General features: G+C 45.7%; 1 pseudogene; it reads right to left on the reverse strand.

The window, feature by feature from the left end:
* On the reverse strand, positions 1-26863 carry LOC116898473 (annotated as a pseudogene).
* Between the last annotated feature and the right edge of the window lie 371 nt (positions 26864-27234).

Raw genomic sequence — 27234 nt, forward strand, 5'->3', positions numbered from 1 at the left:
TTAATCCGAGAAATTGGCGCCTGGTGTGTAGTAAGGTGGACGAGAAGGGCAATTGCATGGTCCCAGCTCTGGGTAGCAAGGTACAAAAGGGCTGACCGAGCAGCCTGAGTTTGGGCAGCCAAGGGAGAAATCCGGGTAAGGCACTCTCTCCACCTGCCGTGTGGCGTGGCGTCTTTTTGCTATCGTGGTGACTGCATGGATCATGTTATTGGCAATGAGATATATAATTAAACCAGAACCATTGAGAGCTGGAGCCTCATTCTGGAAAACCCCAGGATGGCCGTCTTTATCTGTGTGGTATGGAGCTGAACACCTGTTGGATGAGTGGGGTCGGCTGTAGGAGTATGGAGATGCCCGGAGAAAGGATGACGGTTTAGAACAGATTTTACCATTCTTAAAATGTAGCACAGAAGGAATGAAAGTGTTGGCGGCTGCAGAAGAGGCTTCATGGCCGCCGCCATATACTGAAGTGGGAAATAAAGTCAGAACAAAGATAAAAGGTGGGAACGCCGCCGCCGCCGCCGCAGAGCCCACCTGGAGGAAATGGTTACATGCAGCCATCAGGTAAAACACCTGCCTGCAATTATCCCGTTTTATAGAAAACCACCCTAACCTCTGCATTCTTTATCTGCTTCTGTAAACATGCCTGGCCACAAGAGAAGAATTTCTTGTTGTTTGATCTTAGTTGCCCAGACTCACTAAGGCTGATAGCTATGTCAGCCTACCAATGATGTAATAATTGTTTAAAACGATGCCGAGAAACCTTTAAGTGCTGAAAGAACGATCGGCTGTGCGGTTGTACAGGGTTATGGTGGCTACTTCACTGAACTCACTCGTAAGTTCTCCTGATTCTCCACTTTGTGTCTGGTACCCACTGAATAGAGGTTTTCCTGCCTCAGTTTCCCACAGCAGTACGTCCGAGCTCTGCAGGAACTTGTGTGCGTAAGGGGAAAGATTACAATGAGAAATGGAGATGCGGCTGGCATCCTCCGCTTCAGTCTCCAACCGGATGCTAAGCTGGATAAGGGAGGGGTTGGGGATTTAGCTCAGTGGTAGAGCGCTCGCCTAGCAAGCTCAAGGCCCTGGGTTCTGTCCCCAGCTCCGGGAAAAAAAAAAAAAAAAAAAAAGAAAAAGAAAAACAAAACAAACAAACAAACAAAAAAACTGGATAAGGGAGAACATTAGGGGCCCGTTTTCTGTTTCTTACAACCGGGATGCTAAACGAAAGAGAGGACCCAAGCTAGGTCTGTTTTAAAGACCCCTTCCTGAAATCTAAAACCTTGAAAGCCACGAGAGAAATTGATTGGATGGTGAGGGCAAAGTGACAAAAGAAAGTCCCGGTCCCACCTTTAATAGAGAGGAAGAGAAAACTACCCATGATTCAACACTCAGATGGGGCCTTAATAGTGAATGATCCAGTACAGAAAATCATGAGAGGTAGGGAATAGTCCACCTTTGAACTTCGTGAGTGGGAAAGGACTTTTGAGTAAGAAATGAAAGAGCTCTCTTTTTTTGGATCACGAGGCTGTGGGACGTGGGGGTAGATTGAATGAGTCTGAGTTCTGTGGAAGCAGGGAAACTGTGAGAAGCAAGGCCCTCATTTTGAAATAAATTAAAGAGACCATCAGAAGTGAAGCGGCTTTAACCATTCCATTCCGCAGACAGGTGTAGGACCCCCGTGCTGAGAAAAGGCACGCCTCTCCCGCTGATTGGGTGGGAGCTGGTGGTTTTAAAGTCCGTGGTCATGGGAACTACCGCTCTCTTTTTTTCCTATAGGCTGTTCCTACAGTTATAATTCGGGCTTTTCCAACACAGCCCCTTTGACAAATTGCTCCTCCTATTGGTTCAGGATACATAGCCTTGTCTAATGAATGTTCTGGAGTTTGAGCTTGTCCATTTCTACCTGTCCGTCTCTTCCTCCCGTTATTCCTTCTGAAGAACCAGCCTGCCTCCATTTTAGGCTTAAAAGCCATCTTATAGAAAACACAAACTAGGGCTGGAGAGATGGCTCAGTGGTTAAGAGCACTGAGTGCTCTTCCAGAGGTCCTGGGTTCAATTCCCAGGAACCACACGGTGGCTCACAACCATCTGTAATAGAATCGGATACTCTCTTCTGGTGTGTCTGAAATCAGCGACAGGGTACTCATATACATTAAGTGAATAAGTAAATCTTGAAAAGATAGTTTTTTTTTTTGTTTTTTGTTTTTGTTTTTTTTTTTTTTTAAAAAAGACAAAGTAAGTTCATTCCTGATTAAGATTAAATTTGCTTCTCAAGGATTGGGCTATGCCCTACCTATAACCTTAACTACAAATGGTTCTGTATCAACTATTCCAGGAAACCCCAACCTAGTCTTTGTTTCAAAAAGTTGTTATAACCATCTTGCCATCCTACCTTTGTCTCTAAAGGGTTGTTGTGGTTACCTTGTTATGACTGCCTTTTGTTACAACTGCCTTGTAACCATGTCTTTGTTTCAGGAGGTCCTTGTGACTAACTTGTTACGTTTTTATGTCCTGTAACCTTGTCTATCTTGCCTGCCAAATTCCCCGTGTGGAAACCCCCTCCCCCTGTGCTATATAGTCTTGTCTTCTTCACGTTCATTGCTGACCTCTCTAGCCCCACCTTATGGGAGGTAGCCCGTGTACATGAATAAAACAGCTTGCTTTATTCATTGCTTGCTTTAATTAATTTGGCCATGATGATTTGGATCAGTGGTCTTTCTCCTCCTATCTTGGGATTAACATTTTCTCTTTAAAAAATTCAGGGGTTGGGGATTTAGCTCAGTGGTAGAGTGCTTGCCTAGCGAGCGCAAGGCCCTGGGTTCGGTCCCCAGCTCTGAAAAAAAAAAAAAAATTCATGTGTGTGTGTGTATGTGTGTGTGTCTGTGTGTGTGTCTGTGTGTGTGTATGTGTGTGTGTATGTGTGTGTGTGTATATGTGTGTGTGTATGTGTGTGTGTGTGTGTGTGTGTGTGTGTGTACAGGTCCCAGGTGGAGTTAAGTCCAGGATGTCAGTTAGGCTGGAGCCAGGCCTTCGTATGGAGGTGGTGCTGGGGTGGGTGGGCATAGGCCAGGAATTCAGTAGACTAAGGCAGCCCATGGAGTTTTCAGATCTGGGCCTGGGAGTCTGGGGCTGACTCAGCGGCAGGCATGGACACGCGGGCACACAATTATCTTTAAAAGTAAAATATAGGGAGCTTTCCCTGTGTATCCACAGTTCTTTCTGGTTAGAACAAAAGAGCCTTCGGCTAGCTGATAGCTGATGACCAGGCCTCCTCTCCTGCCTCAGCCTCCCAAGTGTCTATGTGACTAATCACAGGTGTCACTACTTTGTATTCAGTGAGATTCTACTTACCTCTTTTCCAAACTGATCTGTTCATCCAACAGATAGGGCTGGGGCTGGAGAGGTGGCTCAGCAGTTAAGGGCACTTCCTACTCTCGCAGGACCAAGTTTCTTCTCCCCTCCCCGCAGCATCCATATCAGGCAGGGGTTCTGACACTCTCTAGTGGTCTCTGAGGGTCCCTGCACTCAGGGGGCGTATACACACAGAAATACACGCACACACACATAAGTAAAACTGAAAGTTAAAAAAATAATTCCCTTTTCCGTTTTGAATTCTTTCACATCTTTAATAATTTTAAGGTGACGTCACAATCGCTGTCAGGCTGTCTTTTAGTCGGCTTCTCTGGGGCCAATACTTCCATTTGTGACATTTGCTGTTTTGTCACACACAGTAAATGGTCTTAATTGTGTTTTGTAATTCTGCATTGTAAGCTTGTCTTCATGGTGGCTTTGAGAATCTTTTGGGGTTTCAAGAGATCATGTCTATTCAGATTTAGTTTTTGGGTTTCCTAGGTTATCAAGGGAAGGCACTGGCCTGTCACTTAGGTTTTTAAAATGCTAATTTCTTAGCTCTCAGCCTCTTTATGGAGGGAGTACAGTTTTTCAGATCGGAAACCTGTGAGTCTGAGGCTCTGGTTCTTAGGGGAATTTTCCCTGTGTACCTAGAGACCAGGAGGAAGGGAGGAGCTTTTTCGTTGTTGCCAGTGTCTGTGGGTGGAATTTTCCTCCAGGCTCTGTACTGTCTGCATTTGGAGCCCATTCTGGGACTAATTTATACCCACTCCTACTCAGGGCTGGTTACCTGTTCCTACCTGGATGTTTACCTCCTGCTGGTCCCTGTCAGCTTTTCCTGTGGTATAACCATTCCTAGTTTTGTAACTCAGTCCCATGTTGTAAATGTGTGTAATTACTTACCGTGCCACAGGAGCTATATAGCCCCACTGTCTGGGTCCAAACACAAAGATGAGCTCCTCCTGTAGAAATGTAGATACCAATTCCTTGCCACTAGCCTCTGAAGTGACACCGAGCTCATTCTTGTGTGGTGTGTATGCACGGTCATACATATGGATGCACACTTGTATAAGAGCCATGAGGCAAACCCAGGCATGATTGATTGATTTATTTATTTATTTATTTATTTATTTATTTATTTATTTATTTATTTATTTTGAGATTGTCTTACATTGGCCTGGGACTTGACAAGCAGACTAGGCTAGCCTGTCGGTGAGCACTGGGGTTCCACCTGACTCTATCTCCCCTCCCAAACTGGGATTACAAGGCTATAACACTGTAACACCGCACCCCATTATTTTGTCCCATTTTGCATCTCTGGGAGTCAAAAACCAGGTTCTTGTACTTGCAAGTCAAAATCTTCATTCTCGCTCACACCACAACAGGGGTGATAAGTAAGGATGAATGAAGGTCGGTTAGATGGTGCACCTTTCCAGGGTCAGCCATGCAGTTCTATCTGTGCCCCCCGAGTGTGTGTGTGTGTGTGTGTGTGTGTGTGTGTGTGTGTGTGTGTGTATGCATGCCTGTGTCCTGAGATCTGTTTGGAATTAAGTTTCAAGGGCGGTTATACCAAGGGAAAACGAGAAAGAGGTCAACAGCGGGTAAGCATACAGGTGGGGACGTTTTCAGGTTTGCTGAGTACAGAGGTCTTGTCAGGTTCATTCCGCTGTTGGTAGAGGGACATCTCAGAGTCACAGCAACCAGCTAACTCAAAGAGAGCTACTGAGGTGAAAAGGCAGAATACCATCAGCATACCGATAAGGCTGGTCAGAAGAGAAGTTTGACCAAGCTAATGGCTCTCCCCTTCGCCCTTGGCAGAAGGACTCAAGAGGCAGAGGTGCAGAAAAGTTCCTCTGAGTTTTGTGACTCGCTGTCAGTGGTAGTCACAGCTCCATCACTCATAGCCGCCCATCTGGAACACCTGCCAGCATTTGCCTAAGTACTGAGGGCAAACCATTAAAGAAGGGGGAGGCGGGGCTTCGTCAGTGGGACCACACGCATGACACATGGAAGTAGGAGACCCCTGTGTAAGGTGCATGCTCCTCCACCTCTCAGAGGAGCTCCCAGTGGCTGTCTTCTTCTTCTTGAAAGGTTGTTGTATAAGCTTGTGTACATCAGTGCAAAACATAGCTCTCGCCTCAATGGGAATAGGTGGTAGTTTATTCTGAAAAGTTTTGGGTTGGGAGTTCAAGGGGACACTGAGGCAGGTTGATATCTGGGTTAGAGATTTCTTAAAAGGGGTATAAACATACAGGCAGCAGCTTGGCATTAATGTTTCTGTTCTGGGTCCTATGCCGGTTCATCTTGGTTGTCAGCTTAACTACATCTGGAATCAACTAAATCCAAACAGCTAGGCACATCTGTGAGAGATTTTCTTGATTGGGTCATTTGAGGCGGAAAGGCCCACCCTAAATCTGGCTGACACCTTCTGGAGGCAGCCCACATAAGGAAAGGAGAAGGAAACTTTGGCTTTTTGCCTGCTTGTTCCCACTCTTGCTGGTAAGTTTATCTAATCTGTTGCTGAAGCATTCCTTCACTGAATGAGAACCTTCTTCTTCAGAATTCCAACAAATCTCAAAGACCAGCAGTTCTCTAGGACCCCTGGGGACTCCAGCACCAGATTGGGACTGCTAAGATATTTCATCTTGTGGGCCCACTGAATTCTTAGCCTTTCTTTTGGTAAACATCCTTTGTTGAAATTCCTAAGCCATAGGCTGTAAATCACTTCAACACGCCCCCCCCTCCTTTATTCATACATATACATTTCATTCTATCAGTTCTGTTCCTTTAGAGAACCCTGACCAGACTACTAGTTGTCCAGTGACTGGTCAGCTAAAGAATGTCAGTTGATTAATAAACATTTTTTCCTGGCTTGACACAACTTGAAGTACATAGGGAAGGGTACAATCTAGAAAAACAAAGTTCTTTCTTTCTCGAAACCAAACTACTATAGCTATGGGAATTATCACAATCCAACCAAAATGGAGGAGGTTTTATAAGATGGAGTTGCTTTGGCTAACATATTCCTTTAAAAAATACTTCATGTGGGCTGGAGAGATGGCTCAGTGGTTAAGAGCACTGACTACTCTTCCGGAGGTCCTGAGTTCAAATCCCAGCAGCCACATGGTGTCTCACAGCCATCTGTAATGAGATCTGATGCCCTCTTCTGGTGTGTCTGAAGACAGCTACAGTGTGCTTATACATAAATAAATAAATCTTTTTAAAAATACTTCATATATTTCTTTGAGATAATTAAATCATTTCTCTCCTTCCCTTTCCTCCCTTCAAATGTTTCCATATGCCTTCTTTGCTCTCTTTCAAATTCATGCCCTCTTTTTTTTTTCATTAATTGTTGTTACATCTACGTGTGTCTCTCACACACACATTCCGAAATACATTAAATTTATTCTCCTTAGTCTGTATGTTACTTGTATGTATTTGGTTTCAGATTTGACTGTTTGGTGTTAGGTAGCCAAGTGGTGTGCTCTTCCTTGAAAAAGTCTATTTCTTCTGCTCTCGGTAGTCTTTAGTTTCCTGTAGTTCACTGTGTAGGGTTGAGGTCTCGTGAGCTTTCCACCGACCATGTTAGCATGTCTATTGGTGTTATCCATGTCTAGATCTTGTGTAGGAAAGCCATGAGGTAGATATGTATGAGTGTAGCTCCTGACATTCCTGAGAGACATCACCTCATAACGAACTCCCTGATCCTCTGCCTTTCACAGCCCTTCCCTCCTCTGCAATAGTCCCTGAGCTTTATGTGCAGTTGTACTCTAGATGTACCCGATGGAACTGGGCTCCACAACTCTATGTATGATTGGTTGTGGCTTTCTTTAATGGTCTCCATTTGTTACAAAGAGAAGGGTTTTGTTTTGGTTTTGGTAAGGGATGAGGACTACACTTATCTGGGAGTCTAAGAACACATACTTAGCATGCAGTTAGGAATTATGCTGGTTTAGTTAAGTGGTGGTTGTAGGCTCTCCTCTAAGATACATAGCTTCTCCTTGTTAGTTGGCTAGGTTTCCAGTAGTAGGCATGATTTCCCTCTTGTTGATCAGATCATATAGACCATATAGATTATATAGATCAATTAGAGAGCTGTTGGTTTCTGCCAACATATGTGTCACTACTTCACCCTTAGGGTTATTGTGCCTCTGGTCATTGTTGTGGTTCAAAGTTCTCATAGCTGCACAGGACTGTTGGGTACTTCCCTGACCAAAAGAGGACTTCTCATGCCTGGTGGTGAGGTTTTTGTTAGATGGTCTTTGTCTCCTGGAAGTAGCATTGTCAGCCTAGGTGGAAAAGTTTTACTGGATCTATATGAATACATTTATACATGTATTATATCAATTTTTAGGTAGTTAGCTAATGGTGTGCTTCTTTGTGGCTTTCCCAGACATCTTATGATTTTATCCTCATGTCTCCACTTCTACATTTTTCTCCTCCTTACTCTGAGAGCCCTGTTTTCCCACAATTCCCCCTTCAGATTCATACCTTGTCATTTCCCTCTTACCTGCTCCTTGACTCCACTGCCATCTCGACAATGATCCCTTTTTACTTTCCTGAGTCCTGCGGTCTAACATGTTCTTAAGCCAAATATGAATGGCATTGCAATCATTAAGTGGTATTTAAAAAAAAAAAGAATTGTTTTTATTATTTTAAATTATGTATGTGTGAATTTGTGTCTCTGTGTGGGTGGTATGAGTGTGGATGTATGGGTGCAGGTACCCCAGGAGCCCAGGAGCCCAGGAGCCCAGGAGCCCAGGAGCCCAGGAGCCCAGGAGCCCAGGAGCCCAGGAGCCCAGGAGCCCAGGAGCCTAGAAGCAGCCATCAGATTCCCCGGATCTGGATTTGCCATGTGGTGGGAGCCACCATGTGGGTCCTCTGCAAGGGCAGCAAGTACTATTAACTGCTGAGTCATGTCTCTTGCCCACAGGACATTTTACTGATCAAAGAGCACAGACAACTGCAGGTCAAGGCATTTACTAACTACACCGGTGGGAATATCCTGGAGACAGGTTATTGTAAAGCAGAAAGGTGTCTGTCATAGGCTCAGATGCAATCTTCACTTTTGGACTGCTTAGTGGAAGCTAGCTGTCCATGTAAAGCACATTTAGAGGTCTTGTTGTTGTTGTTGAGATAAAGTCTTACATGTCCCAGGATGGTCCTAAAATTGTTGTATAGCCATGCATAATTTTACTTCCATATCGTTTCCTCCTCCTCCTCCTCTCCCTGCTTCCTTCTGCTTCTGTTTCTTCTGCTTTTCTTCCCCCTCCCTCTTCTTCTTTCTTCTTCCTCTTCCTCTTCTTCTTTCTAATTGTTCCTCTCTCCCACTCCCCATCCCCCTCCTCCCTCCTCCTCATTTCCTTCCTTCCTCCTTCCTCAAATAACCACTGAGTTTAATCAGGGATGCTTACATGAGAATGAGTATGGAGATATTTGCTGGAGTAAGAACAACTTACCAGTGCCTACATGATAGAAAAACCACCCCCTCTTACCCAGCCACCATTAACTGTTGGTAGCCCCTTAGCTGGGGGCGGAGCTTCGTGGGTCCCTCCCCTAGCCATTGTTGGAATGGAAGCATCATAGCTTCTGAGTGAAATATGCATGCCATACCCAGAGGGCAGCACTTTACAGGGATGCCCCACGTCCTCCGCCTTGTCTTTGGTGCCATCTCTAGGGATGCTCCCTGATCCTTGAGGTAGAGATGGTATGGATGTCCTGCTGTTGGTGGAGACTCTCGGCACTCCCAGTTTCGAGCCACCACTACCCACTGCAGAAAGAAACTCCTGTGAAGGTTGAGAGCTTCGCTCATCTATGGGCGTAAACATAAATATTTAAATATCTTTAGAAAGCAGTTTGACAATAGAAGTTCCCCCTTGAGCCTAATATAACTTCCCCAGCTCTGAAACGTTTCTGGTTCTCATTCTTGCTTGGTAGGTTCTGAAATTTGTTTTTTTTTTTTTTTTTTTTAAGTATACTAAACTGACATATTCTTAGAGAACGTAACATGTGTGTATACTGTATTTTGATCATCTTCACGTAGCGGCACTGACCTAGGGTTATAAGCATAAATATTTAGAAGGCAGTTTGGCAATGTATTCATTTAGCAAAACAGCGGTAATGCAGTTTTCCTCTGGGCCTGTGACTTCCCTCGCTGTAGCTTAAGGAACAGGCCTTTCAGTGCCAAGTATGAACTCGTCCCTGTGCTGCATACCTCGAATCCAAGCAGAAAGTTTCCTGGCTACTTCCTGAACACGCGTGCCACCATTGTACCAGCGAGTACATTCTGCCTGGCAGGCAGGCCTCGAAGCATGCAGAGGCTGCTGCTCTGAAACCTTTGGCTGACTGAGGAGATGCACCCAGGGGGGGCGTAAGCTTCCAGATCAATTCCAGCTTTATCTCTAAGTATCTGGTATCTTCAGCAATAGGGTCTTACATACATTGCTTTTCTTCTAAAGATTTATTTATTTATTTTATGTATGTGAGTACATGGTAACTGTCTTCAGACACACCAGAAGAGGGCATGGGATCCCCATGATGGATGGTTGTGAGCCACCATGTAGTTGCTGGGAATTGAACCCAGGACCTCTGGAAGAGCAGTAGTCAGTTTTCAAACACTGAAACATCTCTCCAGATCCTTGTGCACATTTCTACACATACATAAACTTCGCATTTTTGGTTTGTTTTAATGCAAAAGATTAAAAGCAACCTGGTAATCTGAGAGGTTCACTCAGATAAGCGTGGTGAGATTATAATTGGCCTTGGCCTTGGAAGGTTTTTCTACAGAGCCTTTCTGCTTTCTGCCCTTCACTACAGGTGAGGCTTTTAAACTAACTCGATTTATTCTAGGTAAGGAAGTTGTTGCCACCCTGAACGGAGTCAAACCTTGTGTAGAGAAATTGAAGAGGTAAGTGAAAAGGTAGAACAATGTTGTGGGCCAGCACGTTTGTTACAGAAAAGACAACTGCAGGTAAAGACTTTTACATTGCTAATGATTGTGTCTTTAGAGGTTTAGAGTAGAAAAGCACACTTTCATCTCAGTGAGGTTCTAGAATAGGCTCACTAAGCCCTGGACTTAACCATTCTCCCCTGCTTGTTTCTCCAAAGCCGATGCTACCAGATAGGTCTAGAGGCATTCACTGAGAGGCCCATGAGGGTATAGCTCCCAGCCCTTCCTGTCCAGCCTTGGCCTGCATTATCGGTGTTCTCATTGAAAACCATGGGACACTGGTGGGCATGGTAGCATCCACCTGTAGTACCAGCGTTTGGGAAGCTAAGGTCCGAGGTCAGTCTGGGCTACAGAGCAAGATCCTGTCTCACCAAGCAAATTGAAACAAAACCAGACAATTTTTTTTAAAAGAAAAGAATAAAAAGAAAGGAAGGAAAAGGAAAGGAAAGAAATGGGAAGAAAAGAAAGCTAGGAGATTAAAATACCTCATGAGAAGGGCGCCCTGCACCTGTTGAATGCTGCTGACTGAAAGAACGCAGAATTAGAGTTCCAGGAAGTTAGTTATTACTGCCCATAAGTGAGTGACTGGCCGCTTGTTTGTTTCTGGTGCCTTTGGATATGCACATTGGGAGCATTAAGCTGTTTTCCAAGAAGGGAGGGAGGCGCGGTGCATTGTGGGGCATCCCAGGGTCGGCCGGGACCTGGGTTCACGAGTCACCATGTTCACTCCACAGCAGCGGAGACTTTGCTGCTCCTGCATCTTCTGTCTTCCACTTCCTGTGTGGGGTCCACATCTATTTCTAATTCCCCAGCGTCTTGCACATCTGCAGAGGTTCTGGCCCATTTCCCTCCTGGGTAGGAAGCTCAGCACTTCCTGCCAAGAAGCCTTAGGAGTGTGTGTTAAACACTCGAAACTCATTAGTGGTTTGCTGGGGCTGCGTCATTCATTTGCTTAACAGCCATGGGAGGAAAGAGAGTTAGTGCCCGACATTACTGTGGCCCCAGCTTAGTGATGCCGACTCTTTTGTGAGCTTACTTGGCACCTGGGTACCCTCTTCCGTGAAATGACTCTATGCTTTCTGTGCCATTTCTAAATGGATAGCTATTTTCACCGTTGAATTTTAGGATAGATTTTTTTTTTTTTATATTCAAAGATGTTTTGTTTTGACAAGGTCTCACTATGACTGACTCAGAACTGGCTGTGTAGACCAGGTTGGCCTCAAAATTGTAGAGCTCTACCTGCCTCTGGCTCCAGAATGCTGAGATTAAAGGCACACCACACCCAGCTAAGCACAAAGTTTGGTAGATTGTTTACAAATGCATACGTTTTGAGAAACTTCCACAGATTTTATAAATTATGCACCAAGAATGGTTCTCTCTATATGCTAGAAAAAAGTCATTTTCAGATAAGTGTTTAGCTTTCTCCTAGGCTAGTTTGTCTTTCTGTGTCTTACAGGGATGCTTACAGAGTGACACGAGTGCGTGCGTGCGTGTGTGCGTGTGTGCGTGTGCGTGTGCGTCAGGGGTAGGTATGAATTCACATGCATGTCTGTGGAGGCCACAGGTGGATATCTGGTCTCCACTGTAGTTATTTGAGGCCGGGTATCTCACAGAACCCGGAGCCTGTCACTTTGGGTAGACTGACCCAGAGCTCCAGGCGTCTGTTTTCCTGCTTCGCCCCTCCAGCTCTGGGGTGACAGACAGGCACCACCATACCTGTGCTGATAGGGGTGCTTTATTTTATTTTATTTTATTTTATTTTTGTTTTTGGAGAATGCTGGGGCTCAAGCTTGAATCCTCATATCTGCGTGTCAAGTACTTTACCTACTGGGCTTAGAGTTGTGAACTTTGATGTGGTCCAGTTGATGGAAACGGGAGGTAGAAAATGGCCAGGTGGGGCAGGGACTCCGGGCAGCAGTTTTGAGGATGAGGGAGTTCTGGGCTCTGTTCCTTCACTGTCTCCTGAATGAGACCCTGAGGCTCCACTTGAGACTGAGGAAGTGTCTGGACACCTGGTTTGACAAACTAGACTGACCAGCCCCGCCCATTCCCCCACCATCCCCCATAGTTCACCCCAGTTTTTGTCATTTAAAAAGACCTCTGGCTAGCAGCTAGGTGGTATTCTATTTCTTACAACCCTTTCCATTGTACGAGAATTCTGAGACCTCTGCCCTCTCTCACCTTTGAATATAATAAAGTCTCTAAAACTCATCGTTTGAGGTCGACAAATTTCATTCTTTGAATTCACAGGACAAGGACCCTGACGCCACTGGTTTGCTGTGGCTGTGGTTTGCTCTTCAAGGAGCTCAGCTCACTGAGAAAGCCTCCCATCTCCCCACCTTGCTGTAATATTTCAGTATTGTGTCCCGTGCTGGGAGTAATATGTGAGGTAAGTCATGGGCTGAGGGGAAAATGCTGACCGGCCTCAGCCTCACAGCTTTAGAAGTAAACTATTGTGATTTGAATTATGCATCTCCCATAGTCTTTGCCATTTGAATATTTGGTCCCAGTAGGCAGGCAGCACTCTTTGGGGTGACTTAGTGGGTGTGGCCTTATTGGAGAAAGCATGGTCACTAGGGGCAGGCCGTCTTTGAGGTTTTAGAGCCTGAGCCATTCTCACTGTTTCCTGCTTGCAGTTTGAGGAATGCACTCTCAGCTTTTCTGCAGCTCTGCCCAACTGCTGACAGACTTCCCCACAATGATGTTGATGGGACTCTTATTATTCTGGAACTGTAAATCCAAGTAAACCCTTCCTCCTATAAGTGGCTTTGGTCACATATTTTCTCACAGCAACAGAAAAAGTAACTAAGGCAAGAGTTTAGCTGTTGCTCTTGGGCCTGTGGTGGAGCAGCACATTCTGATGGGAGTCTTTGTGGAGCAGGCCACTGCTTTATGACCAGAAAGAGTTAGAGAGGGTCCCATACATGCCAAGGCTAGCCTGTTATCCAGTTTCCCTGAGGAAGGCTGCGAACTAGGTATAGTGCCAGTGATTGCAAGGCCAGAAGCTGATGGCTTCTGGCAAGTTAACCCCTGCTGATAGAAGCAGGGGATTAAGAGAAAAAAAGCTTAGTTATAGCAACTCTTTTCTCTTAGGCTCAAGGACCCCTCACTGGCCTGGCTAGAGGCTTTGAGTTCATTAACTCTTTGTGAACCAGAGAGAAAAGAAAAGGAAGAAAGGAAGAAAGTCAGGCACACAGGCAGACAGAAACACACACTCACACACACATACACACACACACACACACACAGAGTCACAGACACATAGACACACACAGACATACCGACACATAGAAACACAGAGACACATAGAAACATACACACACATAGACACACACAGACATACCGACACATAGAAACACAGAGACACATAGAAACATACACACACACAGACACATAGACACACACAGACACACACACACACAGACACAGACACATAGACACAGACACATAGACACAGACACACACTGAAACACACACAGACACATAGACACAGACACACACACACACAGACATATAGATACACACAGACACAGACACATAGACACAGACACAGACACATAGACACACACAGACATACCAACACATAGACATACACAGAGACACACAGGCACATAGACACACATAGACATACCAACACATAGACATACACAGAGACACACAGGCACATAGACACACACAGACATACACACATATAGACACATAACACACACAGATGCATAAATACACAGGCACATAGATATACACACACAGACAGACACACACACATAGGCACACAGACACACACATATAATTACATAGTTACATAGGTATACACTTAGACACAGACACACAGACACACACACATACACACACACTCTCTCTCTCTTCTCTGGTTAGGCCTGACCACCTGTTTCATCAATTTCACAAGTGCACATGCATGTACATACTCATATACCTACATTCGTGTATATATGTACATACATGTAGACAGAAACATATACATACATTTGGTGGATGGAACACAGCCCCAGCAGCTGCACTTTATTTTTTCTCTTAGCCCTTTCATGCCTTCTTTGGCAAAAGTTCTTTAGAAAATTGCTTCATAGATAAAATGTTACACAGAAGGGGAGTCACAGAAGGATGTAGATACTAAGTTCAAAGCAGTGTTTCATTCTATACGTTTGTTCCAAGTTCAAAGCAACAGTTTCACATGGCCTTGCTTTATCACAGAGCACACCTGTGGTCTCATCCTTGGGTCTGATCTAGAATGAATATTTTTCCTTGATCACAAATCTGTCCCAAGCCCATGTCTCTTCTTAGTGCAATGTATGAAAGCTCATTGTCTCCCTTATGATGCAGCCTTTACTTACCATTCTATGAGAAGGGGGGCACATCCTATTCTTGATTCTAACTTTATTACATCTTTCTGGTGAAACAACTAAAACTGTCTCCTTGAACTTTCTTCCTAAAATTATTTGAATCAAATCAAGAATTCTCTAAAGTCATTAATCCATCTAAACAGACTTAATTCATGAAAGTTCATCTTCATGTTGATCTGCAGGAAATTCGCCCAATAGGGTGGGCTGATGCCCGGGAATCATTAGGCTATGTAATAATGGCAGGGAAGGTGTATCAGCAGTGAGAAGCAATCCTCGGACGAAGTCTCTGCGGCTGTGCCTCTCCAGAGTGCACCCATTGCAGCTACAGTGGGCCATTTCCGGGAAACTCACTTACTTGCCACAGTCTTTCCTAATGGCTTTGTTACAAATGCCTATAGAGGTCTTAGAGCCTATGATTACTTCCTCTCACTAGGCCCCATCCACCTCTTAAAGCTCCTGCCTTCCAATAGTGCTAGGTGCTGGGGACCAAGCTTTAGCACATAGACCTTTGGGGGACACTTAACTCAGAGCATCTGGTGTTGATTTCAGTGTTTCCTCTCTCTGTGTGTATGGTTGTGTGCATGCCATAGAGGCCAGATACAACATGGAGTCATTCCTAGGGTATCATCCACCTTGCTTTTAGACATAGGACCGCTAACTGGCCTGTAGCTCATCAAGTAGCTGAAGCTGGCTGGCCAGTGAGCCCCAGGGATGCGCTGTCTCCCCATCCCTAGTGCTGGAATCACAACTGCATCAACCAAACTTGGCTTCTTTTAACACGGGTTCTGGGCATCAAGCTCAAGCACTCACACTGGCATGGCGAACGCCTTACTGACGTGTCTTCAGCTCCTCCCAGTACTTCCTGTTTATATGGGCTTTTGGCATCTTTTGGCAAGCCAAGGACCTGGATATTTTCTTTTTACATTTTCTACTAAATGCACTGTAATTTCTTGTTCTGTGTTTATATCCGTTGTGAGTTAATTTTTCATAAAGTTATATTTAGATCAAGTGTTTTTTTTTTTCCCCTTCTTTTTGCTTGTGCCCGCATCATTTCTTGGCTCCACGCCCTTCTTGCATTTGATGCTGTCAAGCCGCAGCTTCTGGGGCCTGGGGGGGGGGGGAGAAGGCTTAGTGCGTAAAGTGCTTGCTGTGCAAGTGGGAAGCCCTGAGTTTAGATTCCCAGAGCCAAAGAGAAAGCTGCTAAGTGCGACACTGCCCGTGATCCCAGCCCTCAGGACAAGGGTAGACAAGGGATTCCCAGGGCAAGCTTGCTGGCTAGTTAGCCAAATGAGCTGGCTCCAGTTCAGATAGAGGCCTTGTGTGATGGCGATTCCTAGTTATCAACTCCACCACATCTGGAATGAACTACAATTCAGGAGTGAAGGGCTCACCTGTGATCCAGATCTTGAGGCTGGAAGACATAGGCTTCTGACCTGGTTCTTTTTTTTTTAATTAATTAATTTATTTAATGCATATGCATAATTCATAAACCCCCATCCCATCCCCCTCCCCCTTGTTCTATAAGGGTGTTTCCCCTCCCCAACCAACCCCCTTTCCGCCCTGACATTCTCTTACATTGGGGGGTCCAGCCTTGGCAGGACCAAGGGCTTCTCCTCCTATTGGTGCCCAACAAGGCCATCTTCTGCTACATATGCAGCTGGAGCCCTGGGTCTGTCCATGTGTACTCTTTGGGTAGTGGTTTAGTCCCTGGGAGCTCTGGTTGGTTGGCATTGTTGTTATTATGGGGTTGCAAGCCCATCAGCTTCTTCAATCCTTTCTCTAACTCCTCCAACGGGGACCTCGTTCTCAGTTCAATGGTTTACTGCTAGCATTCGCCTCCGTATTTCTGACCTGGTTCTTGACTTGGCACAGTATCTTGGATCTTGAGGCACAGTAGCCACAAAAAGCTTAGGCCCAGGCAAGGTAGTGCACACCTTTAACCCCAGGACACTGAGGCAAGCAGATCTCTGAGTTCAAGGTCAGCTTGGGACAGAACAAGTTCCAAATTCAAGCATGATGATATGCACCTGTAGTCTGGGCTATACCTTCTGCTGGAGGCCTACACAGGGACAGTGGAAGAAGGAAGACTCTCTCTTCTTTGCCCACTTGCACTTACTGGCCAGCACATCTGTTGGAACCTACTTCTTTAGGATCCATCTTATATAGAAGACTATCTGAAACAACGAGCCTCATGGGTCTGAGCAACTATTAGATTCTTGGATTTCCCGTTCATAGCTGCCCATTGCTGAGTTAGTTGGACCACAGCCTGTAAGTCATTAGAATAAATTTCCTTAATATATAGAGACATTCCGTTAGTTTTGTGACTCTAGAGAACCCCAAGTAATACATTTTGTATTCCTAAAGTGAAAAGGGATTAGAAGAAAACCCCTGTGCATGCAACACACACACACATATGCATACACACATGCATACACACATGCATACACACATGCATACATACATGCTACACATACATATACATTCTCACACAAACACACATATGTACACATACACATGTATACATATACATACAGATACATATATATATATTTGCACAGTCTTGATTCATGTGCATGTAAGACTTCAAATTGGATTTAGCAATTCCTTTTTTGTTTTTTTAAAGACAGGGGTCTTATTATATAGCCCTGACTGTCCAATAACTCATTATGTAGGCCAGTAGGCTGGCTGGGAATTCACAGGGATCAGTTTGCCTCTGCTTCCTGAGTACCAGGGTTAAAGGAACATGCTGCGATGCTTGGCTAGGTGCAACAATTCTTAACAGAATAGTCTTCTGTTTAACTCTATTATCCTCATTCTAGTTCCTTAGTCTTTGCCTATATGTTTTGGAACAAGCTCGTCTATATCTTTAAAAGTTCTTGCTGAGACTTGATAGGAGCTGCATTAACACTCCAACTCAGGGCTGGAAAGATGGCTCCGTGGGTAAGAGCACTTGCTATGCAAGCATGAGGGCCTGAGTTCAAATCCCAAGCTGGCCGTGGTCATGAATTCTTTAGCCCTGGCTGGGGTAGGACAGGGGACAGAAACAGGAAGATTGGTGGTATTTGCTGCCTGCCTAGCTCCAGGTTCAGTTAGAGACTTTGTCTCAAGGGGATGTGGTAGACAGTGATATAGCAGGACCGATCACTGACCAAATCCTCTGCCTTCTATTCCCATGAGGGTAGTCACATGCTGTCCCCCTCATGGACATATGGTCCCCCACCTCCGCCTCCACCTCCACCCACAAAAAAAACAAAACAAAAACTGTCCATCATTTGGAAGACAGCTGGTATTTACCAAATGTATCATTGTATCCATGAACATTGTACACTTCTTTTAACTTGGAATATATACATTTTAACCACCGTTTTGTAAATTTCCTGGGAGGTACTTGTTTTCAGCAGATTCCCATGTATTTTTATCACCATCTTCACAGCTGAAGTTCTGCTGTAGTTTAAATGGTAATTTCCATGGGTTGCTTGCATGGAACAACAGCAATACTGTTGGTGTTGGCACGTGGCTCTCGTGCGTTACAACCTTAATGAAATTGCATGCTTGTCCAAGGGTCTGTTTTGTAGATTCATGGGTTTTTCTACATAGACCATTATGTCATCTGCAAGCAGCTGCATTCCTTTCTTTTATTCATCCTCTCTGGTCTGCATGTTCCCTCACCTCTCACCCCTCATCCCCCCATTGCATAGTTGCATGGGTCAGAAGTACCAGAATGAGGGGTGGTCATCTCTGTCTCAGGAGACATCCATTGTCAAAAGTAAGCTGTACATTTTTAGAAGATTTCTGTTATCTAGATGAGAAGTTTCTCTCTGTTCCTTTAAAAAAAAATCACAAGTGATATGGATTTTGACAAGTGGGTTTTATTTCTTATTTTTTGTTTACAAGCTGAAGTGTAATTGCGTTTTTTTCTTCTCCCTTAGTCTTTTAGTCTACTAAATTATAACGGTCAAATTTCAATTTCATGCCCAGGATAAGCTCCACTTGATCATAATCACTTTGAGACTGATCATTGAGGATGGATGGGGGCGGGCGACTCAGTGGTTATTGGACTTGCTGGGTAAGCACGGGGCTCTGAGTTTGGAACCCCGGCACCCATGTGGGAAGCAGGCTTAGTGATACATGCCTACAACCCAGTGCTGAAGGTAGAGAGACAGACGGGTCCTGGGGGCTCAGTGGCTAGCCTGCTCTAGAACTCTAGAGCTCTCGGTCCAAGGAGATGCCATGTTTCAAAATTAATAAAGCTAGGAGTGGTGATACATGCCTTTAATCTTAGCACGTGAGAGGTAGAAGCAGTTGGACCTAGTGAGTTTGAGGACAGCCTGGTCTGTAACCTGGGTACTAGACCACCCAGCAGTACGTAGTGAGACCCTATCATCAGCATTGTCATTGTTGTCATCGTCATTGTCATCATCATCATCGTCATTGTCATCATCATCATCGTCATTGTCATCATCATCGTCACCTGGAGAGTGATGGGAAACATGCCTCCACATATGACTGAGCTAATTCTCTAATATTATATAAGGATTTTTGTGTCTTTGTTCATGAGGGGTACTAAGTTGTACTTTTCTTTGGTCACTTTTTATATTAAAGAAATCACATTTATTTATTTATTTATTTATTTATTTATTTATTTGTAGGTGAGAGAACTTGTGAGAGCCGGTTCTCTTCTTTTACCCTGTGGCTTCCTAGGATCAAGCTCGGGTCTTTGCAGCAAGTGTCCTTACCTACTAAGCCATCTCACCAGCCTGTTTAATAATTTCTTGATACTCACAGGGCATTAGTTCCGAGACCTCCCTAAATACCGTATCCAGCAACTCATCACCATCTGTACGTAACTCCTGCTCTAGGGAACTTGACGCCTCCAACTTCTGTGGGTATCCTGTTCATGTACACATGCCTCTTATGCATGCATATACATAATTATAATAAATAAAATAAAAATAAAAAAATAAAAACTAAGCTTTTTCTCTTTTACTCCCCCTCCCTTCCTTCCTTTCTTTCTTTCTTTCTTTCTTTCTTTCTTTCTTTCTTTCTTTCTTTCTTTCTTTCTTTCTTTCTTTCTTCCATTTTTCTTTCCTTCCTTCCATTTTTGAGACAGGACTTTACTATGTAGCCCTAGCTGGCCTGGAACCCCCTATCTAGATCAGCCTGGCCTCAAACTCACAGAGACCTTTCTGCTTTTGCCTCTCAACTGCTGGGATTAAAGATGTGTGTTACAACTGTGCCCAGCTTGTGCAAAAGCCTGCATTGTACAAACATGGGGGGAGGGTCAAACACTTGGTTGTAGTAAGAATTTTGGTTTCTTTAGAAACCCAGTTAATGCTATGTGAATATGCTTTTGTTTTAATCCTAGGTGTGGGATAAGAGGCTGCTTTTGCAGCAGGTGATTATGATTTGCTTCATGACCTAGCAGGGATGTGATTTTTTTTCCAACTGCAGATAGTTTAATTCTGGGGACTCTGGAGAGGGTGGAAATGCGAGAGCCCCGAGAAGGCCTGTGGTGGCTGCTGCTTGTGGTAGTTCCTGCTGCTGCTGCTGGTGGTGGTGGTGGTAGTGGTGCTGGTGGTGGTGGTGGTTCCTGCTGCTGGTGGTCATGGCTATTGCATTCACTGGATTGCTGGATATTCTGACTTGCCCCTAGGAATCCAATACCCCAATCAGCAGTGTGTAGCCTAAAGAAGTCTATGCTCCCCCTTTCCCTCTAACCTTCTTTCTCTCATACCTAGTGTTTGGAATCGGCAAGAATTAACATAGAACAGGGTTTGGAAGGGTGGTAGATAAATAGAACCCAATAAAATAGCTAAAGTATATGCCAATACCTGGTGACCCAAGGACTCCCCATCATGGCCCAAGGCTTTGCCCTCAGATCATAGCCCACTCAGTCCTCAGCACTGCTTTCTGTTGTTCAGATGTTCTATTTCTACATCTAACTGCATGTCTGTGATGTAGTTCTTTGCTCTGGATCATAAGAACCTAGGAGTCCAGCATCCCTGGGGTGTCTTCATGGGCGTTGAGGACTCTGATCCTGATTACAATGGAGTGTTCTTATCAGCAATGCTGAGTTGGTGGCATGAGAATTGCTAGGGCAGAGCCAGGTCTTGGCAGCACAATCAATAAACCAATAAACCAATTAAAGAAACAAGTCACAGTGAAGAAACAAAGAAAGGAGGTTTATTTAACGTGGCCATGTTGAGAAGAGAAGCAAAGAGGCTCAGTGGTCCCCACTTCGGCCATGTCTATTGAGGCCCTGACATGAGGTTGAGGTTTAAGAGGACAGGAGGCATGCATAACTAACAGACCGTGCGAAAGTTTGGCCCCGCTCGGCATCTTGGCCTTGGCACAGTCTTGCCTTTGAATTATAGTTTCTTTGCAGGGTACAAGTGGCCCCTCTGGCTAGCCCCTGGGAGGTAGAAGTTTAGGGTAGAAGGTGGGGTGAGTACTGGGAGGAGTCCCAGGTACTGAGGGAAGCTGGGAGAGGTGGCCAGCATACATTTGTCCCAGGTTTCTGAGGCCTAACAGAGGGGATCCATTGTAATGCTACATGTAGAGGGTGAGTATGGTTAATAATTTACTGTAAATCTCAAAAAAAGCCAGGAGAGGTGACAATGGGGGCAGTTGGCAGAGAGCTCAGTGGGTAGAGTGCTGGATTGGCAGGATGCTCAGTCAGCAGAGTGCTCAGCGGGTAAAGTACTCAGTCAGCAGTGCTCAGTTGGCGGAGTGCTCAGTGTGTAGAGTGCTCAATAGGTAAAGTGCTCAGTGTGTAGAGTGCTCAGTGAATAGAGTGCTCAGTGAATAGAGTGCTCAGTGAGTAGAGTGCTCAGTAGGCAGAGTGGTCAGTGGGTAGAGTGCTCAGTGGGTAGAGTGAGTGCTCAGTGAGTAGAGTGTAGAGTGCTCAGTAGGCAGAGTGCTCAGTAAAGTAGAGTGCTCAGTAGGCAGAGTGCTCAGTGAGTAGAGTGCTCAGTAGGCAGAGTGCTCAGTGGGTAGAGTGCTCAGTAGGCAGAGTGCTCAGTAGGCAGAGTGCTCAGTAGGTAGAGTGCTCAGTAGGCAGAGTGCTCAGTAGGTAGAGTGCTCAGTAGGCAGAGTGCTCAGTGAGTAGAGTGCTCAGTGAGTAGAGTGCTCAGTAGGCAGAGTGCTCAGTGAGTAGAGTGCTCAGTGAGTAGAGTACTCAGTAGGCAGAGTGCTCAGTAGGTAGAGTGCTCAGTAGGCAGAGTGCTCAGTAGGCAGAGTGCTCAGTAGGTAGAGTGCTCAGTAGGTAGAGTGCTCAGTAGGCAGAGTGCTCAGTAGGCAGAGTGCTCAGTAGGCAGAGTGCTCAGTAGGCAGAGTGCTCAGTAGGTAGAGTGCTCAGTAGGCAGAGTGCTCAGTACAGCAGAGTGCTCAGTAGGCAGAGTGCTCAGTGGGTAGAGTGCTCAGTAGGCAGAGTGCTCAGTGGGTAGAGAGCTCAGTGAGTAGAGTGCTCAGTAGGCAGAGTGCTCAGTAGGTAGAGTGCTCAGTAGGCAGAATGCTCAGTGTGTAGAGTGCTCAGTAGGCAGAGTGTTCAATTGGTGAGTTCTCAATGAGCAGAGTGTTCAACTGTCAGAGTACTCAGTAGGCACATTGCTCAGTGAGCAAAGTGCCTACCTAGTATGTACTGCACCATGGCCTGGGGTCCAGCCCCAGCACCACATCTAACAGGTGTAGTGATGCATAACCGTAATCTGCACTGAGGAGATGAGTCAGGAGTCCAAGTCTGTCCTTAACTACTCAGTGATTTCAAAGGTAGCCAGGGATCTATGTATCCTATCTTAAAGAAAGAAGATAAAAGTTTAAGGTGATGGATGGGCTAATTATATTGCTTTGGTTCTTACATAGGTTCTGGGGATCCAAACGCAGGTATGAGAGTTACCCAGTCTTTATCTATGGATTCACCTTTCTAGTTTGTTGCAAAATTATTCTTTAATGGACCATTATGTTTTTCCTACCTCTTTAATGGCAGTTAGAACTGCCTTGGCTTTCTGGGATTCTTCTGGATTTGGCATTACACAACTCCCATGTCCCAAGAAGCCCCTCTATCCAAGGCATAAGCCCACAGTTGGTCCCTGGCATGACTTACTTGTGGAATCTCTTTCCTTCAGCCCTAGGGTCAAACCCACTGTGTCAATGTGCCAGGTAAGCTGGAAAATGGAGTGTTTTAGTTGACAGGCTCATGGCTTGACCCATGCTTCCATGACCACATTGGAGCCTCAGGGTGATGTTCCCAAATCTTCATTGTGATGGTTTCATAACCTTGACCTAATCCAGAAATCACTTGGGAAAAGTCTTAATAGGGGCTGTGTAGATTGGGTTGGCCTGTGGGCATGACTGTGGAGGATCGTCTTGATTATGGTGGGAGGTGGGAAGACCTGCCCCTTGTGGGCGACACCATTCCTTAGCAGACTTATAAGAGCAGAGAGGGGCTAAGCACATGTAAGCACTTGATTTCGTTTTGCTCTTGATGTGATGTGACTAGCTACGTCATGTTTCTGCCTTGACTTCCCCACAATCATTGACTGTAACCTGGATTGTAAGATGAATAAAATCTTTCTCCCTCAATATTGATTCGATCAGGGTATTTGTCATAGCAATAGAAAAGAAATTAGGACATTCATTAATGCAGCAACTCCCCCCACTGCCACCCCAGAGACCCCTCGGTAAGGTGGAAGTGGCAACTGTCTGTCTTTCCAGGGGCAAGTCTGGACAGATCCCCCACTTCTCAGCGAGCCAGAAGAGAAAAAGGATAAGATAAAGTGTGGATGTGGAAGGAAAGAATCCCGTCCCTCATCTGCTCTAAGCCTCTCACCAGCCAAGAATCGAGAACCGAGAATCAGGAATTCCAATACAACCAAGTGTCTGCGTAAGGCCTTTCTCCTTTCCCAAGTATGAACCTGTAATGTGTTATAACTCTCAGTATAAACCATTGTGGAACCTTCGTGGCTCCTGCTTTTACCTCGTTAGGTTGTCATCTCCTCCAAACTTCCTCCGGAGCCACACAACAGCATCAGTTAATAAAAAGGGCCAGGTGTGGTGGAGCGTAGCTTTGATTCCAGCCCTCGGGAGGCAGAGGCAAGTGGATCTCTTCGAGTTCTAGACCATCCACAGCCAGGACTACCCAGCAAGACCCTGCTCGAACAAACATCAAAAGAAGAGACTTGGGCTAGAAGAGGGAGGGTCTGGTGGGAATCCACTAAGCACACATTCTTGCGGCTTCCAAGAATTCCTAGGCGCAATAGTCAGCATTAAGATTCTTAGCCACAGCTGCCCTTTAGGGAGCCCACACTCCTCTCTCAGTGAGCCTCATTCTCTCCCTGGGCACCTTTGTTTCTATTTTTAAACAAACTTTAACCCTGAGTCCACTGGCACACCCTGACTTTCTTCTCTGCCTCAAACTCAAGGATTCCAATTTTACTTAAAGATTGAGGGATCACTGGGTGCTGTGGTGACAGCCTGGAGCTGTGTCCTGCGGCCGCCGCCACTGCCACGGCAACTTCATTATGACTACTCTGCATGCCCACTTCTTTTTCTTTTCTTTTAAAGTGAGCTTTAAAATATTTATTGTGCTCGCAAATGTGTGCAGTCTCAAATGTGCCAAAGAGGATGTGTGTAAGCCAGAGGGAGGGGTGTTCTCACCTTCTACCACGTGGGGCCTGGGGATCGAACTTGGGTCCTCAGGCTTGGAAGCAAGTACCCTTTACTCACTGAGCCATCTTGGCCGCTATCTTTTTTCTCTAAATAGTTTTTTTTTATTTTCTTAAAATTTATTTAATTTTTTAACTTAGTTTTTTTTCTCTGTGTATTTGTATGGTGTGTGTGCCTGTATGTTCTTGTATGTCATGGCAGGAGAGGGTGTGTGTGTTTATAGGTCTGAGGTTGATGCCAGAATTCTTGATTGCTCTCCCCATTATGAATCTGATAGTCTAGGCAGCCAGCGTGCTCAGGGATCCCACATCTCTGCCTCTCCAGTGCTGGGGTCACACACAGCTTCTGTGCCTTTATGGACTCAGGGACCAGCCCTTTAGTTTGTATGTTTGTGCAGTGTGCCCTTTGCTCACTGAGCCATTTCCCCACCGTATCAGAACCCAGAGCACCTGCTGCTCCAGTCCCCCCACCCCCCATCTGCAGCTGGGTCTTTATCTACCCCAGTGGCCCATTCTGCATACAGGTGGGAAGCTTAACATCGTCCTACCTGACAGGGACTAACGGTGGCATACCACACACGATAAATATATATTAACCAAATGGGCCTCCCTCCCCCACCCCCAGTCGCATCCTGAAGGTCATACATCCGGCACACCCACCAGACAAACGAGAGACCTCCCCTGCTCCTCCTGTCAACCCGGAATCACAGACAGCTTGACCTTAAGCACAGTGGAGATGAGTCACTGTGTGGCATGGACCCTCCCCGTCCTTCTGAAACCTGCTTATAAGAAGGGACCCTCACTCTGTCACATAGGTTCAAGCTCTCCTCAGAGTCCCACCGACTTGTCTTCTGTGATGATTAAAACATAAGTCAGCACTCGGGAGGCAGAAGACAGGCGGATCTCTCTGAGTTGGAGGCCAGCCTGGTCTACAAAGTGAGTCCAGGACAGCCGGAGGTGGTTACACTGAGAAACCCTGTCTTAAAAACAAAACCAAAAACAAACCCAAAAGCATCTCGCCTAAAAAGGCAATGTGCTTCAGCGTCTCCACCGAACCTCAAACCTGAGCCCTTCACAGCCCAGGTTTTGAATTTGATCAAATTTAAGAAATGAAAGCCACAAATCAGATTGAGATTTTTTTTTTTTTTTGGCATGGCTGCATAAATAAATCTCTCCAGGGAGGGAGGGAGGATGGGAGGGAGGTGGCCATTGCAAGTGTCCACCTGGCACATCAACGTCACAGGAGGCCATTGTTTTGGACACGGCTGCTACACTGGCTTCAACAGAGCCATCAAATATATCCAAGTCGCTTACCCTAAAGTTTCATGTCATCCAAGTTACTGTCTGACATTCAGGGGAATTAGAGCCGGAATTAGAGCCGGAACAGCAGAATTTCTCAAGTGGGTCAGGTTCAACCTGGATAGCAGCGAAGTCCTTTCTGCTGTGGTCCTCACAGGACCCCAGGTTTCACAGGGAACGTAACCCGCGGTTCCGCAGTCAGTTGCTCCACTGTTCTGCCTGGCCGCCTGCCTGCCTCAGGAAGCAGCTACGAGCCGACCACCTGTTCTCTGCTTCTGCTCTGTTCAGCGTTCAGCCCTGTGCTGGCCGGCTGCCCTTCTCTGCAGGCTGTCTGACTACTCTCTCGCGAGCCATGTTACAGAGATATCATGATATATGTGTGGTAGAGTCACCAGCATTAGCATGGGCAAGTTGGAACTCTTGAGAACTCCACACACTTGGTGCGCCCTTTGATGCAACTTAACGACCCCCGGATAGGGTATCTGAGCCTCGCTGTAAGAGCACTGTACTGGGCTGGAACATCTCCATTACTTTGGATATGACTGGCTTGAAAATGGGGCCCAACATCTACCCCTCCTCAGAGTGGGTAGTTAACAGCGTAATACCTGCCTTTGTCAGCCCCGATATCCCGTATCACCCCAGTTCCTGGGAAGCACTCTCCGTATTTATGAAAGGGCACAGTCATGACCCAGTGTGTGGTAGAGAAGGCTCTTCATACCGTCGCCATAGTGAACATCAACGTTAATATACAGCACCCTCTGGTGACACGCTAGCAGCCTCAGGACGCCAAGACGATATCATTGACGTAACGGATGCTTCGGACTTCTTTGCACGAGGCAGGCCCCCAGCCCAGTTCACAGCAGCGTCTGTCTGCTACTTATTAAGTTTTACAGTTCTCGCCAGAGAGCAGCCACGGGTAAACAACTGACTAAAATCAAACAATCCTGGAGAGTCCTCATCAACGTTGAATCTCTGCATCTGCTTGCTGTGTTCAGCCATGTTATCTGGGAGAGTAGAATGTAAGAACTTAATGTATTCATCACTGTGGTACTTGGTCATCTCAGCACTGGCTTTGTGAGGGCGATAGATTTCTATTTTTTCGGTAGAGACCATAGTTGAGCAGCAAATTGTGTCATGCAGATTCAGTGAGGCTTCACAGGGTGGCCTTGTCCGTAACAGGAGTTTCCAACATACTTGTCGTAGTAGTAACACACTCTCCTCTTGGTGCCTCCAGTCTCTACCATGTTGCTGACCACCTGGCTCTCCCACCAGTCTGCCCTTCCTTTCTTAATACATTTTCTCTAATACATTTCTGAATAAAGTTTCATTGTCATCCCTCTGCTTCCCCACATCCCCATCCAATTCCGGGCTCTAGAATACAATCTTAGTGGGTGCCCCAGAACGCTGACCCAACTCTGTAACAGCTAACAATGTTCTGATCTCTGGGTAGTTAGGGTACTGATTGGGACCAGCTCAAGGATGATGAAAGCTGAGAGAAGTGCAGGGTGGAGGAGGCCCCATCCATCTGCGTCCATGAGAGTAAAACACAGGACATCTTGGTCCTTGATACACCCTGGAGAATTAAAGTAGTAGGTCTCGATCCAGTAATTCTACA

This window comes from Rattus rattus, chromosome 4 (assembly GCF_011064425.1).
Source record: "Rattus rattus isolate New Zealand chromosome 4, Rrattus_CSIRO_v1, whole genome shotgun sequence".
Classification (NCBI taxonomy): domain Eukaryota; kingdom Metazoa; phylum Chordata; class Mammalia; order Rodentia; family Muridae; genus Rattus; species Rattus rattus.